The sequence below is a fragment of the Monodelphis domestica genome, chromosome 4 (assembly GCF_027887165.1).
Source record: "Monodelphis domestica isolate mMonDom1 chromosome 4, mMonDom1.pri, whole genome shotgun sequence".
NCBI lineage: Eukaryota > Metazoa > Chordata > Mammalia > Didelphimorphia > Didelphidae > Monodelphis > Monodelphis domestica.
Window position 1 is genome coordinate 203,422,083 of NC_077230.1, and position 16,672 is coordinate 203,438,754.

Here is a 16,672-nt window from a genome sequence, read left to right on the forward strand (position 1 = left end):
TCCCAGAATCCACAGTTTCTTTCATAGTTCCATTTAAACTCAACCTTCTACAATAATGCCTTTCCTTATCCGCCTAGCAACTTGTGCCTTCCTTACAAATTACCTTGTTTATATTTTTGTTTCTATATATGTGTACATGTTGTCTCCCTGAGTAGAATATGAGTTTCCTTTAGAGGAAGGAAGTTTCCTTTTTGTCTTCACATGCCCATTTGGCAGAAAAAGCTTGTAAATCAATGGATTTTATTAAATTGAATAAGATAATACCAACATTGCCTACTGTGTTTAATATGAACTTTATAGCTGTTAATTATTTTTGTTTGATTAGATGTACTCAGCAGGTCTATTCTTTTTATCCTATTTTGCACTTTTTCATTTTTCTTATATTTGTCATTTTTGGAAAAGTAATAATTTACATTATTTTATGAAGTCACAATTTATTTATTGAACTGTTCCCCAATTCCTTGGCCAAGTTTTTTTTTGTCATTACAAATAATGCTGCTTAGCATACGTATTTTTTTCTGCCGGTGTCCTCCTTAGGTTATGAAAGCAATAGTAAGATAATAAAGTATCAACATTTTTGTAACTTCTCTTGATCAGTTTCCTATTGCTCTCTAGAATGGTTGAAACCATTCACAGTTCTAACAGTAAATGATCATGGCTGTTATATCCCAGTTTGCACTGACTTTTTAAACTGTTAGCCATCTTTACTATTATACTTTTATTATCTTTGGAGTGTGTTTGAGGAATTTCATATAGGGGCCTTTCCTTATCTCAGTAAGGAAAGATCAAGGACTCTGAGGCAGAGCCTGTGTTGCCCTACAATTTCTGGTAGCTTATCCCAGCAAAGAAGAATTATATTGTCATAGACCATTGGCTAATATATTAAAACCTCATTAGAGCCTGGGAATTTTCATCAAATGATTGACCACAAGATTTTACTCTATATTTTAAAAGTCCAGATCTTGCCTGATCACTCTTCCTTTCTCAGGTTATCCTCTTTCACCTTCCTCATACACACAATCATTTATTAATTTACTTGTTTATTGGTTTTTGCAGATCATCACTTACCCCTATCATCTCCCTCTCCCCATTATGCTAGAATATAAGGCCCTTGAAGGATGGAAATATCATTGTCCATTTTTGTATCTCTAGGTCTAGGTGCATACCTTGTAAATGTAACCTTTACCTCTGACTGTCTGGTTTCTTTGAGAATCTTGATTTTAGGAAGGATGCCCATGCTAGCCATATCTTTATTCCTTTCCAGTTGCACCCTTGACTTTCTAGACTTTCTTTACCAGGTCTCCATGCCAGGAACTTTCATCTTTTCAACCTTCCCCCTGCAAACTTTTACTTTGGGGCTAGCTATCCAGAATTACTCCACAATCTATAGACCTACCTTTGTATAGCTGTAAAATTTTTTTGAGAAGATTCTATGCATAAATCAAAGGTGTCCTTGAAGGGTACAAAAAAGTCAGGCATTTGTAGATGATTTCCTATGGCAGATCACATCTTCAGTGGCATACAACTGACTGAGAAGTACAGACAGAGGTGTTCTGGGAAATGAATAATAAGTAATTCTTTGAATGTACTCATGATACACTTTCAAGTTTAATCTGCATTGTTAATATTTTTCCAGCACTTTCTTAAATCTAGACAATAATCAAAACAAGTCAAGCCCTAATTTGTAGCATTTTCACATTTCAGAGATGTAAAGTTTTATGCTGAAAATTTAATAATTGATTCAAGGGGGCCATAGTTCCAGCACTCATTTTTTCCTGTAGATAATATAAGATTGGAAGGTTTGCATTATTGGCTGGATTCAAAAGAGCACTTGGCTCCTTTTTAAAAGGCAGAGAACATTAATAATTGATGGGGTTAGGAAAAGTCTCATGTAGTAAGTGACATCTCAACTGCTCAGAAGAAAGTGAAATGACACATGTAGGATGTTCTTAGCAACCAGGAGAAGAGAAAATAAGTGTCAAGAAAGACAAGGTAGTCAACAAATATCAAAGACTGCAGAGAGTTCAACAGGGATGAGGACTGGGAAAAGGTAAGCTTACTAATAATGGAGGTGTTTTCAAGAGAAATAGGAAAAATTGGAAGAAGAGTGGGGTTTTTTTTTAAGAAAAGATAATATATTTAGATTTACAATGTAATTCACAGGCCATCCTTGTGCACTCATCCTGTTATCCAAAAAATGATGAAAGGTTGTATTGGGAATGTTGTACCCATTGCTGTTGAGCTGCCTGAGTAAGTCCACTGTCTGAGAAAGTGCCTGTGGTAGTCATGATCTGAGCTGTGGAGGCACTGTGTATATGTATATGTTCTTGATGGGTAGATGAGGGAATGTTTAGAATTTGACTTGAACAAGCCCCTGGATTGGGTTAGGTTGCCTTTATATGCTGTGAATTCACTGAGTGTGAAGCTTAGTTTGGAAGGATCTTGTCAGTCTTCCTAAAATTTTACAGCTTTTTCCTTCAGCTTCTATGACCCTTATCAGTACACATGCCTCAGTTATCTTTAGGGAGGTCTATTTGCTCACACTTGTTACAAGTGCCCCATATGTCCCATGGAATGATTTTCATTCTTGTTTCTCAAAACCTCAGTAATTAAAGAAACTGGATCTATGAACCCCCTTAGCTTCTTCTAGAAGAGGCTGAGGACTCTCCTTGCATTTAATTGTAACTTCTTTGGTTCACTTATTCCTTTCTTCTCCAAGTTCTTGTCCTGGCTTTCTGGACTTTCTCCACTATGCATTGAAACCTCTTCATCCTGTAATCTCACTTCATTGTTGTACTTCACAAATGAAAATAATCCTCCCCCCAGCAGCCTCTTCCTCTGACTGGTTGGTTTCTCCCAGACCCTCTAATTTCAGGAAGGAAGACCAGGCCAGTCATGTCTTCATTAATCTCCAGAATTTATCAGATTTCCATGACAGGTACCTTCATCTCTTTGACCCTCTCCCTTCTTTTTTCAACTTCTTTTTGTGGTTTTCCATCTTTAGAATAGAAGTTCCTTGAAGGCAGGAACTTTCTCTTGTTCTGCTTGTTTTTGTATTCCCAGGGTTTTGCCTTAGTTGGCAAATAGTAAGACTTTTTGTTTGTTTGTTTGTTGTGCTTTGCTTTTTAAAAACTTTACCTTCAGTCTTAGAATTGATATAAGTAATGGTTCCAAAGCAGAAGAGCAGTAAGGGCTCAGGAATTGTGGTCAAGTGACTTGCCTAGGGTTAACCAGCTAGGAAGAGTCTTCAGCCAAATTTAAACTCATGCCCTCCCTAGTGCAGACCTGGCACTCATCTACTGGGATACCTACTTGTTCCTCTAGTAATTTCTTAAGAAATGTTTATTGACTTGTCTTGACTCATTCGTTCATTCAAGCAACTACTAGGTGAGAGGCAGCAAGGTATAGTGGACAGAAATTTGACTTGATAGGGAGGAAGCCCTAGGCTCAAGTCCCTGCTTTCAACGCATTCAGTCTGCATGAACCTGAGCAAAACACTTCATATCTTAGGGTTCCAGGTACTTCTCCTAAACTATGTATTACAGACAAGGTTTAAATCTGCATTGGCCTAGTGAGTTTCCTCATTAAGAGTTTCCTATAATGACAAACTCTTAAGTCCAGTGAAAAGAAAGAACAAATAAAAAATGTTCAAGGCACTGTGCTAGCGGCCAGGTATAACAAATTAAAATTAAACAGTTCCTGCCTTAAAGGAGTTTAAATTCTATTTATACTGTGAGGATGGATTCAGTTCTGTTTCCTAGTAAGTGTTAAGGATTATTGAGCAAAGGCACATTGAGTGTCATCCTTTAAATTAACATTTGCAGCTTGGCTAAAAGCTAGCTGATTCTTAGCAGGTTCTATTTCCTTTTCTATAATTATGCTATCCTAACTGTAGAAGTAAAAGGGTTCTCCCAAGTGGGAAGCTTTTTATGTTTTATTTCTTTTATGAGTCCCAGATTACCAAAAAGTCACCGTCTATGCACCATTCCTCTATGGTGACGACCTAGTACTCACCTAGTTCAGTTCTTGGATAGAAGATATAGTCTGTTACAGGAACCATATGGGAAGTTTTCTTCAGCCTATATTTCATGGTAATAATTTCCAAGAATTTAGGATTGCCACCAAATCAAAATAAGGGATTAATAAGGACTAATTTATTTTAGAGTGGTAGAGTATTTTCAAATTATATTTTGAATGGTGTGTAGTATCTTTTCATTCTCAAAAATATTAACAACTTTCTCTCAAAGCAATTTTCTAGTAAATGGGCTTTGAGGTAAATTTATTCCACGAGTATTTCTACTTATATGTCAATACTCATTTCCATGGGACAGCTGGATGGCATAATGGATAGAGTACTGGACTGGTAGTTATGAAGACCTGAATTCAAATTTGGCCTCAAACAATAGTTGGGTGACCATGGACAAGTCACTGGACCCCGTTTAACCTCAGGTTACTCATTTGCAAAATGATCTAGAGAAGGAAATGGTGAACTACTCCAGTATCTTTACCAAGAAAGCCCCAAATGAAGTCACAAAGAATTGGCCAAGAATAAAATGATACAACAATAATTCAATTTCATGTATGTGCACCATATATGTACACATATATTTCATTTGTTGATGTAGGAAATGATAAAAAAGATATTGTAAAATGTGATAGGCAATAGGAAATTTGAAAAAAAAAATTGTCTACAAAGCAGCATTTGCAACATTTCCACCTAATTTTTCATACCACTAGGTGTCAGTGCAACATAGAGAATATAGCAGCAAAGTATTTAAACTAATTTTTTTTTCCAGGTCCTTTTTTGTGTTTCTTTAAGTAGATTCTAAAGTAACTTATTTTGAAATGTAAAGCTAAAAGCAAAAATGTTTTGTGGATTATAATGATCATTATCTTTTCAAGTTCTTCAAATTGAACCCATACAGGTTAATATCAGCTAAGTTTTAAAGTTGCTTAAATTAGTTCATCTTTTTTTTTTTTTTATAATCTGCAGCTGGGGAATAGAAACAGAAAATCATCACATACAGGAATAACCCTAATGAGTATGTTTCCTGCATCTGCATCTTTGTTTTTCAATTAGTAGCTCTCTCTTTTTTATTATTATCAAAACAGGTCATAGAGGACAATTGGCCAATGTAGAAGGTCAAAAGTATAACATTTTTCTCTTCCATTATTTAGTTTATAAATATGCTTTAAAGGATATGAGCAAGAATTGACTTGCCTTGGTGTCATAGTGAGTGATAAGATTTCTTGTTAGGAACATGTGTTGGGTAATTCATAATTTGGATATTTTAAACTTTATTTCTTTCCCACTAACTATGCAATATAGCTTCACTGGCTTCTAGTTTGTGGTGTCTTGACCCTAATCCATAAGAAGATCCATCCTACATTAAATAGCAAAAACATGCCTTATGATACATCTTTATTGGCCTAGCATAGCTACAGATTTGTGGAAGTGGTTTCTGGCTTTCTAAACCTTATACAAGTTTTTTCATTTTTCTAAATTCAGCTATTACCATCTCTCAAAGAAAATGCCATGCTGAAGTGTTTTTAAATGATTATACATGAAAATGTGGCAAAATGTACTATTATAGTCTGGATATGGGCAGAATCTTCAATAATTGACAACCCTAAGAAAACAGTCTTCCTTCCTTGGCAAGATTTTCTGATTTTTTAAATATGGTTCATAAACTTATTGTCTAGGGAGGGTTTTATAATAATTTATCACTGTAATAATTCAGTTGTAATAACACTGTTATTATTTCTTTACAAGTGCCAATAACTTCATGTTCTTGTCCTTGACCCTGACTTTTCTTGTGAATAATATGTAATATATCATACTACTCTATGCATTTCCTCTTATTAAAAAAAGCTCTAACTTTATTTATTGTCTATGTTATAAAATTGTTCTAATTAGTCTAGTAATAAATATTTGGGGACTCAAAATGGATAGCCTTATCCAAAGAGGTGTCATTTGTAGAGATTTTTACTCATTTTATTTGTAGCCTAGCACAATGATAGACACATAATAGGAGCTTGCTTAATTGATATATTATGATTGATGTCTACTTCGAAGGATTATCCAGCAGAATACCTATCATCTGTCCTTGGCCCTGTGCTATTTGGTAGTAATTCCAATAAAGTCATACATGGTATGCTTATCAAAATTGTAGATGGCATAAAGCTAAGAGGGTTAACTGACACATTACATTACAGCCCAGATTCAAAAAGATCTCAACACACTTGAACATTTTTTTCTGAACTGATTAAAATGAAATTTAAAAAGAATAAATTTAAAGGCGTACATTTGAGTTAAAAGAACTCAGCTTTACAATTTATAAGATAAGGAAACCCTTGCTCATCAGCAAGCGGTTGATTTGAAAAAGAGATGTGAATTTAGTGGACAGGTATAGTAAACAGTGCAATAGAGTAGTCAAAAAAGCTAATGTGAATTTAGGTTGCCTTGAGAGGCATGCTATCAGTCATTCAGCAAGCATTTATCAAGTACAAAGCTACCATGTGCCAGGCACTGATAATACAAAGACAGAAACAAAAGCAGTTCTTTTCCTTAAGGAATGTACATTCTAACAAGTACTAAGGAGCTGATAGCCCCAGGCCATATCTGGTATATTATGTTTAGTTATGTGTATCACATTTGAAGGACATTGATGAATTGGAGACTATATAAAGATGAACTTTGAGGGTTGTGAAGGCTCTGGAGATCATGTAATATGAAAACTTGCTGAAAGAACTGGGGGATGTTTTTCCGGGTGAATACTTAGAAGAGACAAAGAAGTTTGTGTCCAAATAGAGGAATTGGACTCATTTTGCTTGATCCTGGAAGGAGAAGATTGAACAATGTTAAGTAGTGTCAGACAAGTAGATTTAGTCTTGATATAAGGAAATTTTTTTTAATGATTATAACTATCAAAAATTGAAATAAACTTCCTCAACCAAGAGTTCCTCACGGGGGTCATCAAGCTGAGATTTAAATAATTACTTATCATATATATTGTTGAGGGGATTCTTGTTAAGTTATGAATTGTGACTAACTTGGCTCAGAGATTCCCTGGAAAATTTTAGGTGTTTGTGATTCTGTGGAAATATCTAGGACTCTGGGGTGGAGGAGTATTGAATAGACTAGACATCAACTATCTCCAGGATTGGAATGTAAAGAAATGAGAGAAGACATTCAATCGATATCCCCATTGAAACTTTCTTTGAAATTAAACATATATGACCCTTGAGTCAAGTGACTGAAAAAGGTGGAAACATTATTTTCTAATCCTTATGACCTCGCAAGCCTCTTCAAAACAGAAATTATGTGCCAAAGATGAAGCAACTTCAGCTATTTCTATGGTCTGGTATACCAGAAACCCAAGAGAAAGTTAAAAAAAAAGTCCCATGAAATGCTCTCCTATTTTGACCTCATTCATCAATCACTTCCTCCCTTACTGCCCCACATTACTATTGGCAAATGAGACTGCATTAAGCAAATCAAGGACCTGACACGTGAGCTTGCAAAAAACTCCAACCCCACAGGTTGTTCTCTTCCTGTTTCTTGCCAGTGCTGTGAAGATCCAGGCTCCAGGTTATCAAAATTTGCTTGGGTTTGGGTGGCATCTCCACCACAGTGTTCTATCCTGTAGAAGATCTCTACAGAAGAGCAGAAGAACACCAGGACTTGGGCAGGACATGCATCTGGGCTTAAACTAGAGCTCAACAGCACAAACTTCTCCACTACCCCCATGACCTCAGAGATATAAACTGCAGAAACCAAACCTGAATGCAGAAGCAACAATATGGAAGAGCTCTGAACTTCTGAGTCAGGGAATTGAGGATCAGAGAGCAGGACAAGGCACTGTGTGTGTGTGTGTGTGTGTGTGTGTGTGTGTGTGTGTGTGTGTGTGTGTGTGTTGGGGTACTAAACCTAAGTAAAAGAATCCAGCCTTTAGCTAGGGCCATTTCTGCCTTTCCAAAAGGCACATGGAGTAAGAACTCAAGATAGTGAACTGTTAATTGCCCAGTATAGAAGGAGACTGAGATATTTTGAGATCTAGGTCCCTACTTAAATCATCATCAAAGATGGGAAGGAAGTCAGAAAGTGAAAGGGAAAAAGAAATTAAATTACTAGAGATCTTGGGAGGAAGAAAACTCAAGGACTTTTAGAATAAGAAGATAAATCAATAGGGGAAAACATTGACAGTAGAAGGAAATATGGCCTTCAGATCTAATAAATGAGTTTAGACCTCTGTGAATAAATACTGAAGAACAAAGGAAAATGACTTAGCATTTGACGAGACAAAAGACCCCATAGACTTTGAGAAAATGAAACCACAGCCCACTATTTCTGAGAAATGAGTTATAAAAGGTGAATTTATGACTCATACAGCAGAAATAATTAGTAAACCAGAAAAACTTTTGAATCTGTGATCCAAGTCTCACCAATAAACAAAAGAGAAGACAACTGATTGGGATTGGAAATACACAGACGTATTGGACTAGAAGAAAAAAAGCAAAAGCAGTTAAATTAAAAGAAAGCATGCCTCCAATTCAAGCAAAACATATTGAAGCTATAGAGGGACTATGAGTTAGAGGTGAGGATAGAGTGTTCTAGGGATAGAGGACAGCAAGTACAAGGGCAAGACAATGGTAGTGTTCTCTGTGATGAACAGAGAAAAGTCTGGCTGAATTAATGTAGGATGGGAGAGGAGTAACATAAAATAAGGTTCAAAAAATGTTGTGACAAAACTTTAAAAGCTAACTATAGAGGTTTATATTTGATGAAGAAGGTAATAGAAAGCCACTGAAGTTTTCTGAGTTGGGGAATAACACTGTTAGATGTGCTAAAGAAAATTCACTTCCGCAACTGTGTGGTCTGAGAGTCTTCCTTCTGTTGATGGTCTCCAGTTCATTCTACATTTATCTTATTTGTGCATAGTTTTTTGCATGTTACTTCCCTTGTTAGACTATGAACAACTCTTCACAAGCAAGCGTTTTTTTTTTCTTTTTTTTCTTTTCTTTTCTTTGTTTGCTTGGTGATTAGCACAATGCATGACATATATAGCAGGTACTTAATAAGTTCTTGTTGACTTGAAAGTGTACTGAAGTGAGAGAAAACTTGAGATCAAGAGGTGATAAAAGTCTGAAATAATATTGTAGGTAGACAGAAAGCGTTGTGTGTGAAGGGATCTTGAAGGTCAAAACAGCAAAATTTGGCAACCATGAGAAATAAACCTAGTAGAATAGAATAACTATACAGAAGTTTAGAAGATGAATATGTTTGGGCAAAAGATGATAAGTTCTGTTTTGAACATGCTGAGTTTGGAATGTTTTTGGGATATACAGTTTGGAAATTTCCAACAGATAATTTATATGGTATTGAAGCTTGGGTCTCAATATCTGTATCAAGGAATCAGCAACTCATGAGAGCTGAGGTCATTGAGAGATAGAATAGTGAAAAGAGTAGGAAGTCTAGGAAAGAGCCTTAGAAAATGCTTTCAGTTAAGGGCACTTTCTGGATCTAGATAATGAATGTGTGAAGAAAACTGAGCATTGATCTGAGAGGTAGAAGGAAAATCATGAGGCAGAATAGTATCACAGAGTACAGAGAGGAAAGGGTGGTCATCAGTTTCAAATTCAGCAGATAGGTTGAAGAAAGATGAAGATTAAAAAAAAAGACCATTCAGTTTGTCAATTAAAGATCACTGGCAACTTTGGAACAATTACTTTAAAGTGAATGCTGAAACTGTAAGCCAGATTGTGGAGACATTTTTCTAGGAGTTTTGCAGAAAAGGGGAAGAAAGATAAAAGAGGATAGCTTTGAGGGGATGGTAGGATTTAGTAAAGATGTTTAAATATTTGTGGTACACTTGAACAGGTTTAAAGGCAGTATAGAAAGAAAACAGATAGGGAGAGGCTGAAGAATTGGGTAAAAGATGGAATAATTGTGGTTGTATTTTGCTGAGAAGACAGAAATAATAAGATCAGGGGTCATATAAAGAGAAACTGGTCTTGACAAGGAGAATGGTTAAAGACTGAGGGAAAGGAGGAAAATATGGGGAATGATATAAAAAAATTAAGAGATGAAGAGAAAGGGTAAAGAGGTAGCTCATGGAAAATGACCTTTTTTTTCAGTATAGTAAATGACAGGCCTCTCAGCTGAGAAAAAGGAAGCACATATGGAGTTATGGGAGGTTTGAAGAGAAAAAAGAAGGTTTTGAAAAGTTATTATAGGGGAAAACCATTTAGGGAATAATTAAGGAAAAGTTTCTTACTGCAATGAGGGCCAAGTTGAAAAAGGATAACATAAGTTTATAATGTATCCTTTCCTCACGGTTGTATGAATTCCTCTAGGTATGACTGGCAGCATAGAGTAAGAAGATGGTGGCAGTAACCTTGGGCAGAGTTTTGGCAAGGGCTGAGTGGTGATAAGACAAAGAGTCAAGAGATTCAAGAGTAGTGGATGATGTAGAGCTGAATTGGCTAACTATAAGGGTAATAGTTGAGAAGGAAGGATGTGAAATCAAAGCTTAAGAAAATACCGAGGGGTTGAGGAATTAAAAGTCTGAAGGAATGAAGTAGTGGTTATGGAAAAAGTAAGAAAATGAATATTAAAATTATATTGATGTAAAAATGATGTTTAGAGCAGAACTTGGTCTCTCTCTCTCTCTCTCTTACTCTCTCTCTCTCTCTCTCTCTCTCTCTCTCTCTCTCTCTCTCTCTCTCTCCCTCTAATACTTTCTTCCTTCTGTTGTAATTAAAACACCATAAAAATTTGGCAGCTGACTTGAGTGTTTCATTTAGGAATTACATAAGTGAATTCCTTGGCAAACTTAAATTAATATATATCAGTCTTTTAAAGTGATTTCAATATCACAGTTCACAAACTCCTTGAGAGGGGGTGTTAAATGATAACTCGAATTATTGGATAGTTTTCATCTTTACTTCCACAGAAATACAATGTTTCTGGCTCAGTGAAAACAATGTTCAAACTAAAACCAACAAAAGTGAAACTAACAAGATAATTCACACCAAGGAAAATAAAGGCAACAAAGCAATTATTTAATATGATATGTGTAAACTCCAGTCAGCATTATGAAGGTGTAATATGCCACTATCACTGTTACTCAGTATAGTCTCATGACACAGATAAGTTGTTACTTCAGACTTCTTATTGCAGTTGTAATGTGAAATGTGTAAACCAGAACTTAAAAAATGTGTTTGGGAGGTAAAAATAGTATAACATCTGCTGTATTTCTCAGACATTTTTGTAAATACAATTTAACAAACTGCTTTCCAGAAAAATATAGAATTAAAAAATTAAAATAACTTAAGAATGGTTATTAGAAAATTATTTGAAATTTTCAATAATTATGTTTAAACATCTTAAATTTCTTGTCTCTAAAATGAATAAGTATTTAACTAATTTAGAGAAATTCCACCAAAATAGCTGAAATGAATACAAGCAAATATAATAGAGCTAGTTCAAGTAGTAGAAATATAGAAGTACAAAATAAAAAAATATAGAAAATATCCATTATATCTATCATTATGAGAGGCAATATAGAATAATAATACAAAAACAGGCTTTGGAGGCAGGAAGGCTGAGTTAAAGTCCCATCTTTTATACATACTGCCAGTATGATCCTGCCCAAGCAAAGCACTTAAACTTTGAATGCCCCAGGAAACTTTCAAAGATTATATGTTGCAGAACAGATGCTGATCTCCAAAGGGAATTTCCTCATGAGAAATTCCTTGTGCTAATGAAACCACAGGTTCATTTAAATATTTATCATTGAAATTCACAAGTACAGTTATTTTTAAAAAAACATTTCTCTTCCATCTTAGAAGCAATACCATGTAGTGGTTCCAAGGCAAAAGAGTAGTAAGGGCTAGGCAATGGGGGTTAAGTGACTTGCCCAAGGTCTTACATCTAGTAAGTATCTGAGGTCAGACTTGAACCCAGGACCTTCCATCTCAGGGCTTGGCTCTTAATCCACTGAGCCTAGCTGCCCCCCCCCCCCAAGTACTCTTATTGATGGAGAGGAAAGACTATTGTGTTTGAACAAATGATTTAGTTGCTGGTAGCATGAAACTGAATTAATTGAAATAGCACCTTGAAAATACACTTCTATAATACATGGGTATGAGAAAACTATATTTTCCAATGAAAATGGCATGCTTTTAACCAGCAAAAATAAACCATTAAGGGTCCTAAATCCTTCCTAATTAGTGAAATGCAAATCAAAACAATGCTGAGGTACCACCTCACACCTAGCAGATTGGCCAATATGGCAGTACAGGAAAATAATAAATGTTGAAGGGGATGTAGCAAAATTGGGACATTAATGCATTTCTGGTGGAGCTATGAAATCCAACCATTCTGGAAGGCAATTTTAAACTATGCCCAAAGGGCTTTAAAAGATTGTATGCCCTTTGATCCAGCCATACCACTACTTGGTTTGTACCCCAAAGAGATAACAATGAAAAATATTTGTAAAAAATATTTATAGTTGCACTTTTGGTGGCAAAAATTTGGAAAATGGTGGGGGGAGTTCTCAATTGGGGAATGGCTGAACAAATTGTGGTATATGATGGTGATGTAATACTCTTGTGCTATAAGAAATGATGAATTGGAGGATTTCTATATGAATTGGAAGAACCTCAATGAACTGATACAGAGTGAAATGAGCAGAACCAGGAGAACATTGTACACAGAAAGTGAAACATTGTGAAACTATTCAATGCAATTTTTTTTACATTGGACTTTTCTACTAGTAGTGATGAAATAGTCCAAGACATTCCTTAAGGACTATGGGAGTAGAAACGCAAAAGAAAAACCTATAATCTATCACTTGTCACTTCCATATATAGGTATATGATTTTGGGTTTTGGCTTTAAAAGATCGCTATATAGCAAAAATTAATAATATGGAAGTTGGCATCAAGTGATAATATTTGTACAATTCATTGGAATTTCTTGTTGACTTGGCGGGGAAGAGGAAGAAGGGTGGGAAAGAAAATTAATTATATAAACATGGAAATATATTTAAAATTAAAAATTAAAAAATAAAACAAAAAACCTAAATCTGTCAAATCAGAAGGATTCCTCATATCATGTAAAGTTGAATATAAAATTGCCAAGTATAAAAAAATTGCACTAATTTGGAGAAATATTGGTAGTACTTGCTGCTATTGATGTGCCTGGAATGATGCTTGTCAAATCATGCTGAAAAGCTTTGTATGGTTTCATTTGAAAATAATATTGAGGAGGGGGTAGCTAGGTAGATTAGGTAGCTTAGTAGACTGACAACTGAACCTAGAGGTGGGAAGTCTGGGGTTCAAATTTGATCTCTGACACTTCCTATCTATGTCACCCTGGCAAGTCACTTAACCCTTGCTGCCTAGCTATTACTATTCTTTTGTCCTAGAACCAATACACAGTATTAATTTTAAGATAGAATATAAAGTTTTAAAAAGAGAGAGAAGAAAAAATGCTTTGGAAAGGTGAACTGGCCATTTGTCTAAAGAAATTTGTGATATTTTACTAGAGAAAATAAAATTTCCCATTTTTCATTGCTAATGGATTAAGCAACAGATGTAGTTAAAGGTGCTCATTTGATTACATATGTATTGTTGAAAGTGATGTTAGGGATTTATTTCTTTTCACAATTAATAGAAATACTATAGAGAAAATTTCGATATAATAGAGAGCTTTTAAAAATTAAAATGATACAATGTGGAAAAATTAGAATGAACTCTGAAATGATAAAACTCAGTTGATGTCAGGACTAAATGTTGTAATAGTGAAAAATGTGGTCCCTTGTAAAATTTTGTGATATGAAGGTAAATCAAGTTGGATTACATATAATTTAGTGAAAGCTTGTCTTTCTTATGGCTATAAACTTCAAAAGATGTTTGAACTAAAAGAGCAAATAACCGTTTTTCTGGTGATAAGAAAAATGACAGAAGTTGATTTCATAATAAAAGTTTCCTTTTGAAACTTGATTTTGTAAATTGAATATTCTAAAAAATCAGTTCAAGGCCTAAAAATATTTATTCATCCAAGAAATCTAAAAGATTAAAAAAGAGCTAGAGATAAATTCAAAAAATAATGTTTTCCAATGGGAAAAAAACAACCTAGCCTTCAGATGAAATAGAAACAAACATTAATCAGTAGGTCAATCTATAGAATGAATTCCTATTTTATTTTAAAGATCCAGGCATTTCTAAATATGAATGAATAAAAAGCTCATTTACTTTTTTTTAATTGTGCAAAAGGGATGATCTCTTTTATCTTTCTCCTTTTTTAAAAATATATTTTATTTGATCATTTCCAAGCATTATTCGTTAAAGACATAGATAATTTTCTTTTCCTTCCCCCCACCCCCCATAGCCGACGCGTAAATCCACTGGGCATTAGATGTTTTCTTGATTTGAACCCATTGCTTTGTTGATAATATTTGCATTAGAGTGTTCATTTAGAGTCTCTCCTCTGTCATGTCCCCTCAACCGCTGTATTCAGGCAGTTGCTTTTCCTCGGTGTTTGCAGTTGCTTTTCCTCGGTGTTTCCACTCCCATAGTTTGTCCTTTGCTTATGAATAGTGTTTTTTTCTCTTGGATCCCTGCAAATTGTTCAGGGACATTACACCGCCATTAATGGAGACATCCATTACGTTCAATTATACCACAGTGTATTAGTCTCTGTGTACAATGTTCTCCTGGTTCTGCTCCTCTCGCTCTGCATCACTTCCTGGAGGTTGTTCCAGTCTCCATGGAACTCCTCCACTTTATTATTCCTTTTAGCACAATAGTATTCCATCACCAACATATACCACAATTTGCTCAGCCATTCCCCAATTGATGGGCATCCCCTCGTTTTCCAGTTTTGGGCCACCACAAAGAGCGCAGCTATGAATATTTTTGTATAAGTCTTTTTGTCCATTATCTCTTTGGGGTACAGACCCAGCAGTGCTATGGCTGGGTCAAAGGGTAGATATTCTTTTGTCGCCCTTCGGGCGTAGTTCCAAATTGCCCTCCAGAATGGTTGGATCAGTTCACAACTCCACCAGCAATGAATTAATGTCCCTACTTTGCCACATCCCCTCCAGCATTCATTACTTTCCTTTGCTGTTATGTTAGCTAATCTGCTAGGAGTGAGGTGATACCTCAGAGTTGTTTTAATTTGCATCTCTCTGATTATAAGAGATTTAGAACACTTCTTCATGTGCTTGTTAATAGTTTTGATTTCTTTATCTGAGAACTGCCTATCCATGTCCCTTGCCCATTTATCAATTGGAGAATGGCTTGATTTTTTGTACAATTGATTTAGCTCTTTATAAATATGAGTAATTAAATCTTTGTCAGAGGTTTCTATGAAGATTTTTTCCCAATTTGTTGTTTTCCTTCTGATTTTAGTTACATTGGTGTTGTTTGTACAAAAGCTTTTTAGTTTGATGTAGTCAAAATTATTTATTTTACATTTTGTGATTCTTTCTATGTCTTGCTTGGTTTTAAAGCCTTTCCCCTCCCAAAGGTCTGACATGTATACTATTCTGTGTTTACCCAATTTACTTATGGTTTCCTTCTTTATGTTTAAGTCACTCACCCATTTTGAATTTATCTTGGTGTAGGGTGTGAGGTGTTGATCTATTCCTAGTCTCTCCCACACTGTCTTCCAATTTTCCCAGCAGTTTTTGTCGAATAGTGGATTTTTGTCCCAAAAGCTGGGATCTTTGGGTTTATCCTATACTGTCTTGCTGAGGTCGCTTTCCCCCAGTCTATTCCACTGATCTTCCTTTCTGTTTCTTAGCCAGTACCAAATTGTTTTGATGACTGCTGCTTTGTAATATAGTTTAAGGTCAGGGACTGCAAGGCCCCCATCATATGTGTTTTTTTTCATTATTTCCCTGGATATCCTTGATCTTTTGTTCTTCCAAATGAACTTTGTTATGTTTTTTTCTAAATCAGTGAAGTATTTTGGTAGTTCAATGGGTATGGCACTAAATAGATAGATGAGTTTGGGTAGGATGGTCATTTTTATTATATTGGCTCGTCCTATCCATGAGCAGTTAATGTTTTTCCATTTGCTCAAGTCTAGTTTTAGTTGTGTGGCGAGTGTTTTGTAGTTGTGTTCATATAGTTCCTGTGTTTGTCTTGGGAGGTAGATTCCTAGGTATTTTATTTTGTCTAAGGTGATTTTGAATGGGATTTCTCTTTCTAGTTCTTGCTGCTGAGCTGTGTTGGAGATATATAGAAAAGCTGATGATTTATGTGGGTTTATTTTGTATCCTGCAACTTTGCTAAAGTTGTTGATTATTTCAATTAGCTTTTTGGTTGAATCTCTAGGATTCTTTAAGTAGACCATCATGTCATCCGCAAAGAGTGATAACTTGGTCTCCTCCTTGCCTATTTTGATGCCTTCAATTCGGTCGGGAAGGGTTTCCGGAGATCTGAACTTTAGCTTTCTCTAAGCCACCATCTTGACTGGAAGTCTCGCTCATTTACTTTTTACAAATATGATACATTTCCTTTTTTATATATCAAAGCAGGGCTGTTCATCCACTTTTGGTGTCTACCTTTTACCCAACTCTCACCTATCATTCCATGTGCAGTGGTTATATCATAGTAATACCATCTCAGCAGATGAACTAAACCAGGTTGAGGGTAGC